Below are 18,530 nucleotides of genomic sequence, written 5' to 3'. Positions count from 1 at the left end.
GAATGCAGGAGAAAGTTTTACGTGTGGACAAGAATATATGTGGGGAGTGTACTGAGATTTTCCCGAGTCTCTATGTGTGAATGTCATGGCACAGCATCCCAATAAAGGGTTAGGCATGAAGAAGACTGAGCAGAGAAAGAAATTCAGAGTGAGGAGGGGTATTTTGGAGGGGCGGGGTGGGCTTAAAATAAATTTCAAAGGACTAAGTTACTGTGGAAACTCAGGTGGCATAGTTGTTAAGAGCTCTGGCTGCTTAGCAAAAAGTTGGCAGTTCAAATCCACCAGGTGTTTCTTGGAAACCCAATGGGGCAGTTCTACCCTGTCCTATGGGGTCACTATGAATCGGAATCGACTCCATGGCAATGGGTTTCGGTTTGGTAAGTTACTGTATTTTTATGCAAATAATGTACCTGTTGTAAGCATTGTGCCAGCCATGCCCTCCCACCCCCCAGGCATTTTCATAAGTGCTATGCTAATTTTTTTTACCTTAGGAGGATTCAAGGTTGGCAAAAAAATCCCCGCAGCACATGTGTTATTTGTGTAAAAATATTGTAAAGATATCTTAGGCAAATGAGTAAAACACATGAGCACACACATATACATACACATTTTGAAAATCATCGATGGATTGAGTCTTCATCATTCATTTAACAAATGTAATATTCTGTCTTTTACGTGCCAAGTATTGCCTTGGTGTTGTAAATAGAGTGAGGAATAAGATAAACATGATCTTTTGCTCTTGTGGGCTTACAGCCTAGCTTGGAAAACAGTAAACGTTAAATTATACATATCATCATTTAATTATAGTTGCATTAGGGCTAAAAAGGAAAATGCAGGGTGCAACGAAAGTTAACGACAGCGGGCCTCTAACCTGGAATGTGGGGTGAGGTGGAGTTGAAGAGGATTCTAGGCAGAGGAAACAGATGGGAAATGTTTTGAAGTTTATGTGTAATTTAGGTTATGGTAAAGGACTGTTGTTGGTTACTGTCGAGTTGATTCCAACTCATGGAAATCCCACGTGTATAGAGCAGAAACTGGTCCACAGGGTTTTCAAGGCTGTGACCTTTCAGGAGAAGATTACCAGGACTGTCTTCCAAGGCACTCTGGGTGTGTTCAAACTTTCTACCTTTCGGCTAGTAGTAAAGGGTTTAACCACTCGCATCACCCAGGGACCCTGGTAAAGGACTAAAGAAATCTAAAACTCAGAGGCATATGGAATACATTCATTCATTCATTGAAGAAACTTGTTAAGTGACTATTTGGTGCTAGATCTGGAAACACAAAAGACATGGCCCCCAAATCAAGGAGCGCAGCCCAGCCCAGAGAATATGGCCCCAAGTGAAGTAAATATCTCACTCAGGCCTGCACATGACATTCATTTCTTTTGGGGGCAGGGAAAGAAGACTTCTGCCTGGTCTGCACATGGCATCAGGGATAAAAACAACCTGGGAAACTGGTGCCAGGGGTAGAGAAGCCAGCAGGAGATGAAAACTGTAGGATCGGCAGGATACTATTAAAGGGGAGAGTGGCGTTTGGGCTTGGAAAAGGTACGATCAGCACCAACAAAGCCATATGGAAACCGGAGAGCAAAATCTGGGCAGGATCGTCAGTTCCAACTGTGTCCAATCTGCAGCCCATATACAGAAGCTGTCATAAACCCAATCCTGCCCATGGCTTGGTCCAAAAAATCACAGGATTTAATTTCTTCTCTCTCAAAAGCCACAGGCAGGTGAAGGAATGTGAAAATGGAGATCTGACCTTCAGCAAAGACAATGTCCTCTGTGGCCATCTCTGCAGCACGGGGAGGCGGGAGGCAACCTGGAGAGCCTCCGGGGGCAGATCTGCTCATGGTGAGGACCTTTGCACGGAGGGTAGAAAGAGAGGCGCCAGCAGGAGCTTCCTTGGAGATGAAGGGAAAAAGCAGACAGCCAAGCCACCCACTTCTTGAAACTGAATTTTAGAACCAGAGGCCCAGGAGCCAGAGACTAAATGGTTCAAGAGCAACTCATTTTAAATATAAATATAATACTATATACTCTATTTTATGGGCAAAATGCAGTTCAGAGAAGCAGCTTTGGGGTTGCACTAAGTATTTCAACTTTTTAAAATATGTGTCACCTTAGAGCTTGCATGTTCTCATACCTCCCAGGCATAGTCTTTTATGGTGCTAGAGATAAAAGATTTATATTTAAATCATGCTTTTTTCCCCCATGCCACGTTTCAACAATAGCGTTTTAAGTTCTACTGTTCACCCAAAGGTCAGAACGCCTTTTTTTTTCTGAAGTCCACGCATGCTACCACCTTAGCCAACTGAGCAAACCCTTTTCTCTTTGAATGTCTAAATATTATTTGTTGTTTATGAAAAATGAAATACAAGTTCCACAGCAAAATAGAAACAGAAAAGTGTCACCCTGGAATTATTGGAAAGAGTCAAAATATTCCATAGGTTCAGACCCACAAGCCCTGACAGGGTATGTTTCCCTATTAAGGCTCACAATTTTTTTCCTTTTTGAGCTACATGTACCACTGGGTGACTGTGTTCTCCTGAAAGGCATAAGCTTGCCAACCAGACACTAAGACCCCTTTGTCTCTCACTAGTGTCTTAAAATTGACTGGCTGCATAGTTATGAATTTTTCCTTTACTTTCTTTTCCCTGCCATTAAGAATAAAAGATGGTAGGAAAATTTAAAAAAAGAATCGTTTCCTAAGCATTATTTGGAAATGAGATCATAGTCAGTCTTAAAGCTACTATCATTAATTAACACCCATGTAAAGCTCATCTGCACTACCCATCTGTTAGTTTAGCATACTGTGGTAGCTTGCATGTTGCTGTGATACCAGAAGATATGATGCCGATGTTTCAAATGCCAGTAGGGTCACCCACGGTGGGCAGGTTTCCGTGGAGCATCCAGACTAAGACAGACTAGGAAAAAGGGCTTGGTGATCAACTTCTAAAACTTAGCCAATGAAAACCTTATGGATCACAGAATATTGTCTGAGACTTCAACTAGCATACTTTAGATGAGTCATTGGAAGGGGCCAATTGCTGGAGAAGGATGTTAGTTTTGGTAAAGTGGAGGGCCAGTGAAGGCAAGGAAAGCCCTCAGTGAGATGGACTGACACGATGGTCACAACAATGGACTCATTGGTAAACATACCGATGATCATGAAAATGGCGCAGGACCAGCCAATATTTTCTTCTGTTATACACAGGGTCACCATGAGTCAGAGCTGACTTGACAGCAACTAACAAAAAAACCCATCTACCATATTGTTCAAAAAGTTGGAAGTAATGAGGTGATGTGGGCACACATGGCCTTTCACAACCACCGTTGTTGTAGTCAGGAGCCTTGTTGGTACAGTGGTTAAGCAAATGGCTGCTAACCGAAAAGACCATCAGTTCAAACACACCAGCCACAGGACAAAGTTGTGGCAGTCTGCTCCTGTAAAGATTATAGCCTTGGAAACCCTATGGGCAGTTCTACTTCGTCCTATAGGGTCACTATGAATTGAAATTCTACCCGACAGCAAATCTCAGTGGCAAAGAAAATTGACATTTACTTTTAACCCTGTGATTACAACCTCAGTCTGTGTTTTCAGAATAGCATTTATAAAACAAAGGGGAAAGACAGGTTGCTTCGGATTCCGAATCTGAAGTAATATGCCTATCAGAGACACTATCCTTTATTTTTTTAACTACAGGTTACTCCTTTTTTTTTTAGCATGCAGGTAGAGAGTGGACCGAAGAATGAGGGTACGTCTCCAAAGGCCAAGAAAGAGCTGGGAAGCTAAATACCTACCAATTGATCTCTGGGTAAAGAATGATGTGGTGAGGACACAAATTTTCACTGACAGAGTAAGAACTAATGAGCTAGTAACAAGTCCTACCAAATAAGGAGAGAAAGATCCTTGCTTCATTTTATCATTTGTGATTTATGCATCTTTGTGCTTATTACTTGTGAATTAATAAATAAGAGTTTCAAAGCTTTTTTTTTTTTTAAAGTAGGTGAAACATTTGCTGCTTCCCTTAACATGAATGTATCAGATTCCTCCAGTTCTAGGGTGTTCTCAAGGTAAAAATCAGCTGCAAATTAGACATAGCCCATTCCTTTGGCTTCAGTGAAACATGGTACCAGAGGGAGTCCATTACAACATGAAGTGAGAATTTGACCCGTAACAGTTACTCCAGCCCTCCTTCTTCTCTAACATCTTCCAGATAAATGATCTTTTTAAAAACAAACACTGCTAAGCTAGAAAAGGAAACCGCTTTGTCTACTTTGGACAATCGGTAATACAGTACTTCACCTCAAAGGAATGTGCACAGAGTGTTTAAACTGTGAAGGTTTCATAGCGAGGAGCTTCACAGGGACCCATAGGGTCACGACTGTATTGATAAACAGTCTTTCAAAGGAATACTGCCTGGAAAAGTCCAGTGAAAATATCCTTTAATAACTGGCTGTAGTTGGATATCTCTAGCACTAGCGAACAGTATCACCACCCTTTCAGATTTGGGAAATTTTTTATTTATTTAAAATTGCAGAGTGGTTACCTGGGCACAGCCCTAGGTAACCATGAAGTTGAAGAATTTTGCCTTCAGTGCTTTCTGGCGCTCTCCCCTCCTCACCTTCCCCCCTTCATTCCGTATCTTCTTACCCACCCTCTACCCTTACCAAATAGCAGATATTCATGAGGACTCTCCTTTCCTTTTTTTCTGCCCACAACCTACTCTCCAGGAGGCACTTAATATGCCATTTGTGCCTGAGTGTGGAATTAAATCAACTCTATTTTTCTCCCTTCCTCCTTTTTGTTCGTTTTGTAGTTCCCTTATTTGCCCCTTTCTAAAGACGTTCAGGCATCAGCCACAGTTGGGAAAAAATATTTTAGCCACTCAGGAGTCACAGGAGACTTGATGACTAATGGAAATCATACTATCTATAGCTGGTTTGCTCTCTTTAACCTAAATCCTGCAGAATGCTGATTATTTACATTTATGGCATCACAAGAGCCCAAGAAACATCCCTGATATTTATTTAGCCCCTGTATTGCCAAAGAGATGTCATTGATTTGAATGAAAGTGGCAAACATTTTCCTGGGGACCAGGTAGAACTCCCAAGTTCTCAGAGTGGACAGAAATAGTACAGACCTTAGCTGACCTACGAGTATTCCCAGGATGGAGCAGGTGAAGTAGCTATGGATATTTTTGTTTACCCAGCATCCCTTCAGTGCCCAGCTCTCCCTCTAGTCTCAGTCCATGACTATTTAGGGGAGGGTGTTTGGCCTAGGACTGGCCATTTAGATTATCCATTCCCTGAGAAAGACTGGCTTCTAAATTGTCATTTGACCTAAATAGACCAATGAGAACCATCCCCTAGAATGACACTCTCTTTTTCTGGACTTGATAGCTGTGAGGATAGTGAAAGCTTAGAACCACCTGCACCTGAGCGATCGGGACACATCAGGTTCCTAGTGGTGGTGTTTCACCTTTGAATAGAGTTGAGCTAGAGATCAGCCACACCTCTGGGCTCCTTAATACATTCTATTCTTAAATTAGTTTGGGTGGGCTTTTTATCTTTTGTGACCAAAGAAGTACTGCTTAACCAGGGACGTCATCAGGAGACCCATCCTTGGATGCCAAACAACTGATTACAGGCGAGGACATAGAACAGATACAATTGCTGAAGCCAAACCCAAGGTGACATTGATACTACCCTCTGTTGAGTGTCTGCCTCGTGACAGGTGATTGCAGTGTTACAGACACATGCCCTCTTCCACCTCATCTCCAGCTTTGCGCTGACAAGTCATTCCTGATTGACACTAGGAACACATTCCTAGAGTGGACAGCAAAGTGGAATTTGACACCAAGCTATTTTTTCTCCTCTGTTATTTCATAGTGCTTGATTCAACTGGTTCCTTTGTGTCAAATGTCATTCAAAAATCATACAATTGTTGGTCCACCCTTGCTCAGTTGTTGATGAGAATGCCATGTGGGTGGAATCAAAGCCTTGCTGAAATTTGTCTATTTTACATCTGTTCCTGGCTGGGAGCTTAATGAGATGCATGGGATAATGAGATGTGTGTCTGGAGTGTGTAATGAGATTCTTGATTCAAGTGTCTAATGAAGCCTATAGCCTAATGAAATGTAGAGCATAATGAGATGCATAGCTTGAATGTATAGTACAGATTTGAAAGTCCTTTATAAAAATATAATTAGACATGCAAAATTTTCTCCTATCTGCATAAACTCCACCCATGCCTCTTTCGGATTTTTTTGCTTGCCATTTTTCAATGCTGTTGTCATTCTCACCACAGGTATTTCCCATATCCAAAGCTAAGACCCAACCAAATATGAGATCTGCAAACACAGCCTCTTGAGGAGAGAAAATGGTATTTATTGTTTCTTTCCATTCACTTCTTGATTTTTCTATGTAATCAACTATATTAGCGAGCTATTATATAACAAACTACCCCAAAACTCTGTAGCTTAAAACAGTAAGTATTTATCACTGCTCACAAATCTATGGGCTAGCTAGATGGTCTTGACTGGGCACACATGTGTTTGCAATCAGCTGTAGGTCAGATAGAGTCTCTGTTGATCTTGGCTGGGTTCTCTCATATCTTTGCAGGTCGGCTGTCTGTAGGCTTATCTAGGAAAATGTTGGTTGGGGAAGTTGGGATCTTCTTGATATGGTCTCCCGTTGTCTAGCTGAATAAACCTACTGCCATCCAGTCAATCACAACTCAAAGTGACCACATAAGGTTTACGAAGCTGTAAATTTCTACGGAAACATACTGCCACGTCTTTCTCCCAGAGAGCCACTGGTGGTTTCTAACTGCTGACCTTTTGGTTAGCAGGTGATAGCTTTAACTGAAGAGCTATGGTTTAATCTCATTGTAGAGTCAGGAGACCAAGTGGAGGAGGGGAAGCCTGAAGGGCCCCATGAGGTTTATGCTCCAAATTGTCACACTGTCACTTCAGCCATGTTCTTTTTCACCAAAGCAAGTCACAAGGCCAGCCAAGATTCAAGGAATGGAGAAATAGATCCCAGCCCTTGATACGAAGATAAGCAATGGCTTATGATACAAAGGGCATGAGCACAGGGAGGTTGAAGACTTTACGTACTTACTCTACTGCACCAACTACAGAAGAAAAGATCTTTGCCCCTACTTTCCATTCCTCTACCAGCAGCAAAAAAAATGTTGGGAGAAAATCTTTATGAAAAATTGCTTTTCCTGTAAATGCCGGAAGTTGTCCAGAAAATAGTGATACTGATTGCGAGCATCCTAAAAGTCACTTAATGCACTACACCAAACCTCTGTGTCCTGTGGGTTGACAATGGACGCTCCCAGAAAAATGAAATAGGTAAAGTACGATCTTCCTGGGAATAAATGAACAAAAATACTAATAAGAATTACCTTTAGTTTTCCTTTAAACGTTTGGAAAATATCTGATAATGGACTGGACTAGGCACCTACTCCATCTCCAAATTAAAATCTAGTGTAGATTTTTCTTCTTTTTCATGGGTTTGCTTTAAGAGCATTAGAGATTCTGTTCTGCCAAGAACTACTGGTGATTGACCCCAGGCATAAGGTATATGTTACATGAACTGGCCCTAAAATTTCTGAAGAGCTGTGGTGAATTTTAGCAGTGTGTATCTCATTTGCAATAGCCTCCTGGATAAAACCCAGGACACCCTTTTGAAAATTTATAGGGACTAGCCTATCCAACAGTGTAACAGGAACTCTGAATTTTTTTTTTTTTTTAACCTACCCTAGCCAAGGTTTTATCTCCTCCTCATCTCCCAGATTGAATATCCATTATCTCTCAAGATGCCATTACACTCAGATGCCTCAGATTTATTTGTCTAGCTATTTTATAGAATAAAACCCTACGAGGGCCCTCTTTAAATACACATCCTAACCACATTTTAGAAACCAGCAGTTGATCCCATCATTCCCCTAACTTAAGATTATGCTTTTCAGTGGCATGGGGATCATAAATTTCACTCCCATGTGCATTTTACAATTACGAAAAAAAATGAATCAAACAAAATACTCAAAGATCAGAAAAATTTTCCCAATTTATTTTCCATCTGTGACTTTGCTCTCTATGGGATAGGTTACTAAGATGCATGTGCGTATGTATTCTTGTGCAAAAGTGCTAAATATGCTTTTATGTATGCGTTGATTAATTGATTATATTTATTGGAATCTGGCATCAATCTGTTCAACCTTATTAGCCTGTATTTGCCTTAGCTTCACTAGCTTTTTTTTTTTTAAATTCATTTTTATGTATAATAACACATCTGGACATAGGAATTTATTCCTAAACTGGTAGAATCTAGATCTTTGTGTGTTATTTATAAGATGTATACCACCGTGGACTAGTGGGTCCTGATTAAATGCTGGTTATGACTTTATACACAAAGTGACTATACAAAATGACAGCAAGCAGAGATGGTTTGGTTAGTCTTATCTAAGTAGACTGTTTACATTGATTGAATTCATCAGATTGCTAGCCAATCTCCATTACAGGCTGGCTATGAGGACTCAGTCAGAATTTCAGTTGCATATATCCCCCAAAAAGTTCTATAATCTATTCCATCTCTGCTAGTACCCAAACCCACACATTATTTACTGTTTGTGTCGTTTTATGGTAATGCTCTGTGCCTGTCTGCAGCAGTTCAGGGACGTGGACACAAGTCAAGCAATGGAGCTGGCAAGAGCCAGAGCAGAATAGAGGCAGGTGAGTTCAGAGGTAAGCTTTGGAAATCACTGGAAGCCACAGACCAAGGCAAGCTGGTGGACTTCAGTCAGGGAGAAAGGAGAGCATATACTAGATCAGAGTTTCTAAAAATGGCAACTTCAGATCATTTGTAGCAGAGTTCCCCGGAAGCCTGGTGAAAATAAAGACTTATCAACCTATATCCACCCTACTTAAAATATCTAGAAAAGGGTTCCAGAAACTCACACTTTGTCAAATTCTCTGGCTATTGGTATGCATTCAAAGTTTGAGAAACCAGTGTACGAGATTCTGAAGACTTCTAGTATAGGGTCTATGCAAAATCATCATTATATTCCCAGTATCTAGCAGCTTGTAGATGATGGTGGAATGAATGAAGGAATGAGTGAGCAAAAAAATTACACTAGTACCAATACTAGACCCAGACACTAGGATAGTGATCCAGCCACAGGTTAGGAATGCATGCAAAGCTTCAAAGCAATGAGGGTTACCATCAACTAAAGGAATTTTTGACACTGGGTCAAATACTACAAAAGTTGATGGCTTCCTATGATCCAGCTGTTTATTCCTGTGTACACCTTCTTTGGAAACCAAAAGTTGTATAGTGCATCTGGTTTTATCTGTGGACTTCTGAGCCCACACAGGTAAAGTCTTCCCAACTCCATTATTCAACTAAGGTGAAAGATGAGGTAGGAATTATCACTGATTAATGCAAAAACCCATCATTCATCTGTCAGTTTGCCGTACCGTGGTGGCTTGCATGTTGCTGTGATGCTGGAAGCTATGTTACCAGTATTTCAAATACCAGCAGGATCACCCATGGTGAACAGGTTTCAGTGGACCTTCCAGATTAAGACATATTAGGAAAAAGGACCTAGAGGTAAACTTCTAAAAAAAAAAAAAAAGGCCAGTGAAAACCATGCCAGTGAATATCAGTGGAACATTGTCTCATATATTGCTCAAAGACGAGACCCTCAGGTTGGAAAGCACTCAAAAGACAATGGGGGAAGAGCTGTCTCCTAAAAGTAGAGTCAATCTTAATGACATGGATGGAGTCGAGCTTTCAGGACCTTCACTTGCTAATATGGCACACCTCAAAAATTGAAGAGGAATCACATCACATTCATTGTCAAAAAGAACACTTTAAGATCTCTCCTGAGCAGCGTCTAGGGTCTTAAACACTAGCAAGTGGCCATCTAAGATGCATCAGTTGGTCTCAGCCCACCTGGACCAAAGGAGAATGAAGAATTCCAAGGACACAAGGTAATTATGAGCCCAAGAGACAGAAAGGGCCACATAAACCAGAGACTACATCAGCCTGAGGCCAGAAGAACTAGATGGTGCCCGGCTACAACCAATGACTGCCCTGACAGGGAACACAACAGAGAACCCCTGAGGGAGCAGGAGAGCAGTGGGGTACAGATCCCAAATTCTCATAAAAAGACCAGACTTAATGGTCTGAATGCGACTAGAAGGACCCTGATGGTCATGGCCCCCAGACCTTCTGTTAGCCCAAGATAGGAACCATTCCCAAAGTCAACTCTTCAGACATGGATTGGACTGGACAATGGGATAGAAAAAGATTGCTGGTGAAGAATGAGCTTCTTGGATCAAATAGACACTTGAGACTATGTTGGCATCTCCTATCTGGAGGAGAGATGAGAGGGCAGAGAAGGTTAGAAGCAGACAGAATGGACACAAAAAGAGAGAGTGGAGGGAAGGAGCAGGCTGTCTCATTAGAAGGAGAGCAATTAGGAATATATAGCAAGGTGTATATAAATTTTTGTATGAGAGACTGGCTTAATTTGTAAACTTTCACTTAAAGTACAATAAAAATTAAAAAAAAAAATCTCTTCTCAGGTACAACTCTGTCAATGATAGGATAATATCCATACACCTATCAAGAAGACCAGCTAATATGACTATTATTCAAATTTATCCACCAATCACTAATGTCAAAGATGAGGAAATTAAAGATTTTGCCAACTTCTGCAGTCTAAAATTGATCAAATATGCAAACGAGATGCATTGATAATTACTAGTGATTAGAATGTAAAAGTTGGAAACAAAGAAGGATCAATAGAAAATATGGCCTTGGTGATAGAAACGATGCAGGAGACCACATGAAGAATTTTGCAAGACCAACAGCTCATTCCCTGCAAATACTTTTCTTCAACAACATAAACAGCATGGACCTCACTGCGTAGAAAAAACAGGAATCAAATTGACTACATCTGTGGAAAGAGATGAGGGAAAATTTCAATATCATCAGTCAAAACAAGGCAAGGGGCCAACTGCGGATCAGACCATCAATTGCTCATATGCATGTTCAAGTCAAAGCTGAAGAAAATTAAAACAAGCCACGAGAGCCAAAGTACAACTTTGAGTATATCTCACCTGAATTTAACGACATCTCAAGAATAGACACACTGAACAGTAATGACGGAACCACATGAGTTGTGGGATGACATCAAGGACATCGTATGTGAAGAAAATAAAAGGTCATTAAAAAGACAAGAAAGAAAGAAAAGACTAAAATGGATGTCAGAAAAGACTCTGAAATTTGCTCTTGAACTGAGAGTAGCTAAAAAAAAAAAAAAAAAAGCTAAAGTGAATGGAAAAAATGATGAAGTAAAAGAGCTGAATAGAAGATTTCAAAGGGCAGCTCAAGAATACAAAGTATAGTATTATAACGAAATGTGCAAAGACCTGGAGTTAGGAAAACAAAAGGGAAGAATATGCTCAGAATTTCTCAAGCTGAAAGAACTGAAGAAAAAAATTCAAACCTCAAGGTGCAATATTGAAGGATTCCATGGGCAAAATATGAAATGATTCAGAAAGCTTCAAAAGAAGGTAGAAGGAATACACAGTCTCTGTACCAAAAAGAAATGTCAGTGTTGCAACATTTCAGAAGGTGCCATAGGGTCAAGAACTGATGATAATGTAGGAAGAAGTCCAAGCTGCCCTGATGGCACTGGTGAAAAACAAGGCTTCAGGAATTGAAGGAATACCAATTAAGATGTTTCAACAAACAGATGCAACACTGGAAGTGCTCACTTGTCTATGCCAAGAAATTTGGAAGACAGTTATCTAGCCAATTGACTGGAAGAGGTCCATATTTGTGCCCATTCCAAAGAAAGGTGACCCAACAGAATGTGGAAATTATCAAAAAATATATCATTTATATCACTTCCAAGTAAAATTTTGCTGAAGATAATTCAAAAAATGGTTGCAACAAGTACATCTACAGGGAACTGCCAAAAATTCAAACTGGGTTCAGGAGAGGACACGGAATGGGGGATATCATTGCTGATGTGGATGGAACTTGGCTAAAAGCAGAGAATAATAGAAAGATGTTTACCTGTATTTTATTGACTATGCAAAGGCATTCGACTATGTGAATCATAACAAATTACGGATGACGTTGCAAAGAATGGGTATTCGAGAACACTTAATTGAGCACATGCAGAACCTGTACATAGGCCAAGAGGAAGTTGTACGAACAGAATAAGGGGCCACTGCTTGGTTTAAAGTCAGGAAAGGCGTGCATCAGGGTTGTGTCTTTTCACCATACTTACTCAATCTGTATGCTGAGGACATAATCTGAGATTATATGAAGCTGGATTACATGAAGAAGAACGTGGCATCAGGATTGGAGGAAGACTCATTAACAACTTGCAATATGCAGATGACACAACCTTGCTTTCTAAAAGCTAAGAGGACTTAAGTACTCACTGATGATGATCAGACTATAGCCTTCAGTATGGATTACACCTCAACATAAAGAATACAAAAATCCTCACACCTGGACTCATACTCAACATTTTGAAAATGGAGAAAAGATTGAAGTTGTCAAGGATTTTCATTTTACTTGGATTCACAATGAATGCCCATGGAAGCAGCAGTTAAGAAATCAGTAAAGTATACAAAAAAGGTAAAGTATAGGATCAGTGAAGAAGAGGAGGACCTTCAATGAGATGGATTGACAGAGGGTCTGCAACACTGGGCTGAAACATAGCCAAGATTGTGAGGATGGCTCAGGACCAGGTAGTGTTTCATAGTTCTTTTGTAAGTAGGGTCACTATGAGTCAGAACTGATTTGATGACATCCACCAGCAGCAATGCAAAAACATTTATGGTGAAAATGGCCACGACTCTGAGGAGGTGAGATTCAAAAAGCTGAAGGCATTTGCTCAGGTTCCCACAGGTAGAAAGTGGAAGAGGGAACCCGGAAATCAGATTTGCAAAGTTGACCAGGAAATCATCTCTCTTGGTGCTGGTTATTCTTTCACGTTTTTTGATTGCGTAGAGGGGTAGGGATAGGGTTGGGATGGAGAACTCCTCGGTTCTCTCTTGTTCCACAACGAGGTTTAGCTTTTAATACAAACAGGCCCATTCAAGTAATTACCCAAATAATAAGCACTCTTTCAAGTCACATACTATGCCAAAAAAAAAGCTGTAATTAATGTTTATTTTAAATGCAATTTTTTTTAACTGTGTCTCTCTCTCTCTCATATATATGTATACATGCAGTCCTTGGGTTACGAATGTCTGATTTAGGGTAACTCGTACTTGCTCTTTAATATTATGTAAATTTGCCCTCACTCTGAAAAGATTGAACCAACCCACTGACAACAACTTCCTCATCACAATCACCTTTGCTTGCTGCACGTGCAGCTTTTAGATCATTGACAAGGCTTTGCGCCTTTTCTTGCACTGAACAGTAAACCCAAACCCATGCTGTCCAGTCCTCTCCGATTCATAGCGACCCTCTAAGACAGAATAGAGCTACCTCAGAAGGTTCCCAAGGCTTTACAGAAGCAGACTGCCATATCTTTCTCCCGCAGAGCTGCTGGTAGGTTCAAACTGCTGACCTTTTGGTTAGCAGCTGAACACTTTAACCACTACCCCACCAGGGCTCCTTTCTTGCACTAAAAAACCCCTTGTCGTCGAGTCGATTCCAACTCATAGTGACCCTATAGGAAAGAGTAGAACTGCCCCATAGAATTTCCAAGGAGCACCTGGTAGATTCGAACTGCCGACATTTTGGTTAGCAGTGGTGGCACTTAACCACTGTGGCACCTAACCACTATACCACCAGGCTTTCCTCTTGCACTAAAGTAAGGCTTAGTAAGAACTGTAGCCACCTGTTCCAACTTACCTACAAATTCCAGTTAAAGACACAGGAATGGATCTTGTTCATAACCCAGAGACTGCCTATATGTGAGAGAATTAAAAAGTACTTACATTTAATATATATGTTTTTATTTATTCCTCCAGTCTTGTCTGTCTCCCTGTTCTTGATGGCCTCCTTATTCTTGATTTCAAATTAATACAAATGACTGTCATACTGAACCAGTGTTTGTCACACAACTTGACCTTCCTAGTCTTGGTCCTCCCGGCCTGGGGAACCTTCCCGTGCTGCCATCCCCAGGGCCTGTGTGTTAACGATGAAAGATCACAGATGGTTAGGACTGGGAAAGCCTGTGAGATCACCTAAAACAACTCTATCATTTTACATGAGAACACTGGGACCCAGGGAGGTTAAACTTTTCATCTACGATTTCATCATGCATCACCAGGACCATTGCCCTTTTATTATACCATACTTCCTCATCAACTCCGTTATAATATTAATTAATAGATTCTACAGTTAAAATGACTGGCTGTTTTAATTTTTTTGAGGTGGGGGACCTTGACGTATTTACTAGTCGCAGAAACATGGTCAAGTCCATCTTTAATCTATGGTAATATCTAAGTAAATCAGCTGACTAATATTCCTTGGAGTACGATAATAAAATAATCAGGCTGAAGATGATGTAACGTAGGTTATTTTATATACTGTACGTACTTTCATAAGTCAATCCATTTTAGAGAAAATGACAGAGACAGTTTCTGAAGTCCAAGCAAAGACCAAATTGTGATTTGGGATCTCTGTTGTTTAAAACAGAAGTTTACAACAGGCGTTTACAATTTCTCAGAGAAGGTCTTATCAATGTAAATGTCAAGGAGTTTGTTGGCCGTGTCTCTTGCTTTTAGCAAACATGTGGATCACATTTCCCTCGTCTGAGGAAACACAATATTGTATGTTTTAATTCATCTGAAGCTTTCCCACAGAGTCTATAAATATTATACAACAAATCTGAGCATTACTACTTTCTTGTGCATTCAGGAAACATCTCCGTGATCACTATAATCAACCTAATTGGGCAAGACTCTCTAAGTGAAGGCAGTAACATTTGTTTACTTCATTGTAGGAATCTGCTTGCAGCCTGGTACCACCACATTTAAATTAGTTTTTATCCAAGACGGAGAGAAATGCACCCTTCAGTCAACACAGTCTGTTAATTTGAACGTGTTTAAATTAACTGTGTGCATACCCCTAGGGAACTTCGAGAAGCTCAGCTCTGTGTCCTCCTGTGAGAGGGCTGATGATATTCCTACCTTTTTCTTCTTTCATATTTTACAGAGTGCAGGGAAGAGGGAACCCTCCTCTCTTCTCTGAAGAGGCCCATCACATGGCCAAAGCTAGCCTAGGAGTCCCATTCCTGGCTGAAATGGTATCATGCAAAATAATTTCTACTGAGTGTTGCAATGCTGTGAAGAAAAACCACAAGATTGTGAGGGGAAGGGAGGAGAGAAAGCAGAATAGTCAGACTGGAAAGTACAGATGAGGATAGGTGTAGGAAGTCTGAAACATGGTATGTGCTAACTCATCTCATAGAATTAATCCCTCAACACCAGATTTTCCTTCGAAGCTGCCACAGTTTTATCCCCGATAGAATTGCTGCATCTTCTTCTTTCCCTTCTCCACAGTTTTTGTTGCCCTTTGCTTTGTAGGGGTCCTGGTTGCACAGTGGTTAGCGGCTATGGTTGCTCACCAAAAGGTCAGCAGTTCAAATCCACCAGCTGCTCCTCGGAAACCCTATGGGGCAGTTCCACTTGGTCCTATAGGGTCACTATGAGTTAGAATTGACTTGAAGGCAACAGGTTTGGCTTGGTTTTTGGTTTTGTTTTGTAAACCTTTGCCTGCTACACCTTCCACGTGGAATTTTCACATACTCAGTGCAGGTGGTAGCTCCAAATCCTAAACAGACCTGAAGGCAAGGGGAAAGGAGAGAGTGAATGGGGACCAAAACAGAGTGACTCACGTGACTTGTGTTATTCCTTATTGGTGGTTCAGTGGTAGAAGTCTCGCCTTCCATGCAGGAGACTCAGGTTCGATTCCCGGCCAATGTTTTTCATTTTCAGCCATCACCTGTCTGTCAGTGGAGGCTTGCATGTTGCTATGATGCTGAACAGGTTACAGTGGAACTTCAGACTAATATAAACTAGCAAGAAAGGCCTGGTGATCTACTTCTGAAAATCAGTCAACAAAAACCCTGTGGATCGCAATGTTTCGATCCACAATCATCGTGGGACTTGTGCATGTTGGGGCAGCGTTTTATTCTGTTGTGCAGAGGGTCACCATGAGTCAGGGGCTGACTCAATGGCAGATAACAACATTCTTTATTAAGCAATTTGTTTACCATCATATAAAGCAGGTGTACTGTAACTCACTGTTCTTGTGATGAGCGAAATTCTTTCAACACAAGCCATTTTAGGAAGAGGGCAATTTCTCCATCAAAGAAAGACAGCCATCTTGCAGGGGAAAGAGAGGGGGCAAGGATTCACAGGACCAACCTGCACTGGTATTTTGGGAGCCCATGTTGCTGGTGATGGGAAGTGAAACAGGGAAACCTCTAGAGGAAGGAGGATAAACAGCTGGTGCCTCCAGCCCATGCTTAAAATATCCCACGAAACACAGGTACACAAGTCAGCCAAAATTAATCAACGCTGCCTCATTGCTTTCATATGCATTCTGCAGGAAGAATTTAATGTTTTTGTCGTTATATTTCCTCAAAAGCAACATTTCTCTACCCAGATTTCACCTGTATAGTTTGGTGGGAGGGCCAAAACCCAAAACCAAACCCATTAGCCTTGAGTTGATTACAACTCATGGTGACCCTAGAGTACAGAGTAGAACTGCCCCATAGGGTTTCCAAGGAGCACCTGGTGGATTTGAACCACCGACCTTTTGGTTAGCAGCTGTAGCTCTTAACCACTACCCCACCAGGGTTTTGGGGAGGGACATAGAGTATGATATACTAGCAGCCATTTCAGTAAACTTTAAAGGAAAGCAACAGCCTCCTAGCCTGAGTGTTGTCCTTCCAGGACCTACCTCACATAGACCTAGCACAAAACTGGCACTCATTATATGAGTGTTAAATTAAAGTCATGGCCCAAGACTTGCTGCCAACCACACAAGATACCATTTCACGCCCGGTGGGAAACTATTACCCAAAATAATGAATGTTGGTGAGGATGAGGGAAAATTGGAATCTTTGTACATTGCTGATGGGGATGCAAAATGATGCAGCTGCTGTGAAAAAATAGTTTGGAGAGTCCTAAAAATTGAAACATAGAGCTACCATATGACCCAGCAATTCCACTCCTAGGTATATATCCAAAGGAATTGAAAGCAGGGACTCAAATAGATACTTGTATACCAATGTTCATAGTAGTGTTACTCCAAATAGCCAAAAGGTAGAAACAACCCAAGTGTCCATCAACATATGAATAGGTAAACAAAATATATTGTATATTCATTCAATGGAATATTATTCAGCCATAAAAAGGAATGAAGTTCTGATACATGCTACAATATGGATGCATCTTGAAAACATTATGCTAAGTAAAGTAAGCCAGACACAAAAATGACAAATCCGTACAATTCTTATATGCGAAATAGTCAAATTCATAGAGACAGAAAGTAAATTTGAGGTTACCAGGAGCTGGGAGGAGGGAAGAAAAGAGTATTGTTTGATAAATACCGAATTTCTATTTGAGGTGATGAAGATTTTTGGAAAAAGACACTGGTGATGGTTGTGCAACATTGTGATCGTAATTAATGCCACTGACATATACACTTGAAAAAGATTAAAATGGTAAATTTTATATTATATGCATTTTCCCAAAATAAAACAAAAACAAACAGAAAAGGCTTCCTGCTGGCCCTCTCTGGAAATGTTATTCATCACAGTGTTTTTAAGGAACAATGTTAATTCTTAGTTGTTTAAGTCACACCAATCTGAAAGGTACAATCTAGTAGAGACAGTAAAACCATAGCAGCTCTCTGGGGTAGGTCCTTCAGCAAAACACCTGGAATGCCTCTCACCACTGTTTCCTTCCATTTTATGACACTCCTGGAGTATTTCCCATGTGACTGTGGAAGACCATGGCTCTCTTTCTTGTTCCTTTTGGCATTTACTCCAAGATGGCCCATTTTGTTGACTTTGGCCAGCAGTGAATGCCCCTGGTATATTCCTTGTCGTTACTCACCTTTTCCCTGTGGGTCCCTGGTTCTCATTTTGTAGGTCTTTTTCAATTGCTCATGACAGTAACCCAACTCACACATGTTTAAGCAAAACCAGGAAATTATTGATTTATATACCTGGTTTTGCTTAACACATTTGAGTTATATTGAAGATATGCCTTCAGACATAGCTGGATCCAGGCATTTACAAATGTCTTCAGGGTTCAGGGCTCTGTCTCTTTCTCTGATGTAACTGTCATGAATTGTTAGACTTCTCTAATAGCCTCTACAGAAATATTCTGCTGATGATTCTGAGACTAGTTTGTATCACATGCCTGTCTCTCACCCGTTACTGTATTTGACGGATGTAGACCCTGGCTGGGCCAAATAATTTCTGCTGTGACCAGGAGTGGGTTTAGCTCCACCTGACCATGT

Source organism: Elephas maximus, chromosome 6, assembly GCF_024166365.1.
Source record: "Elephas maximus indicus isolate mEleMax1 chromosome 6, mEleMax1 primary haplotype, whole genome shotgun sequence".
Classification (NCBI taxonomy): Eukaryota; Metazoa; Chordata; class Mammalia; order Proboscidea; family Elephantidae; genus Elephas; species Elephas maximus.
Note: the sequence above shows the minus strand (reverse complement) of the source record.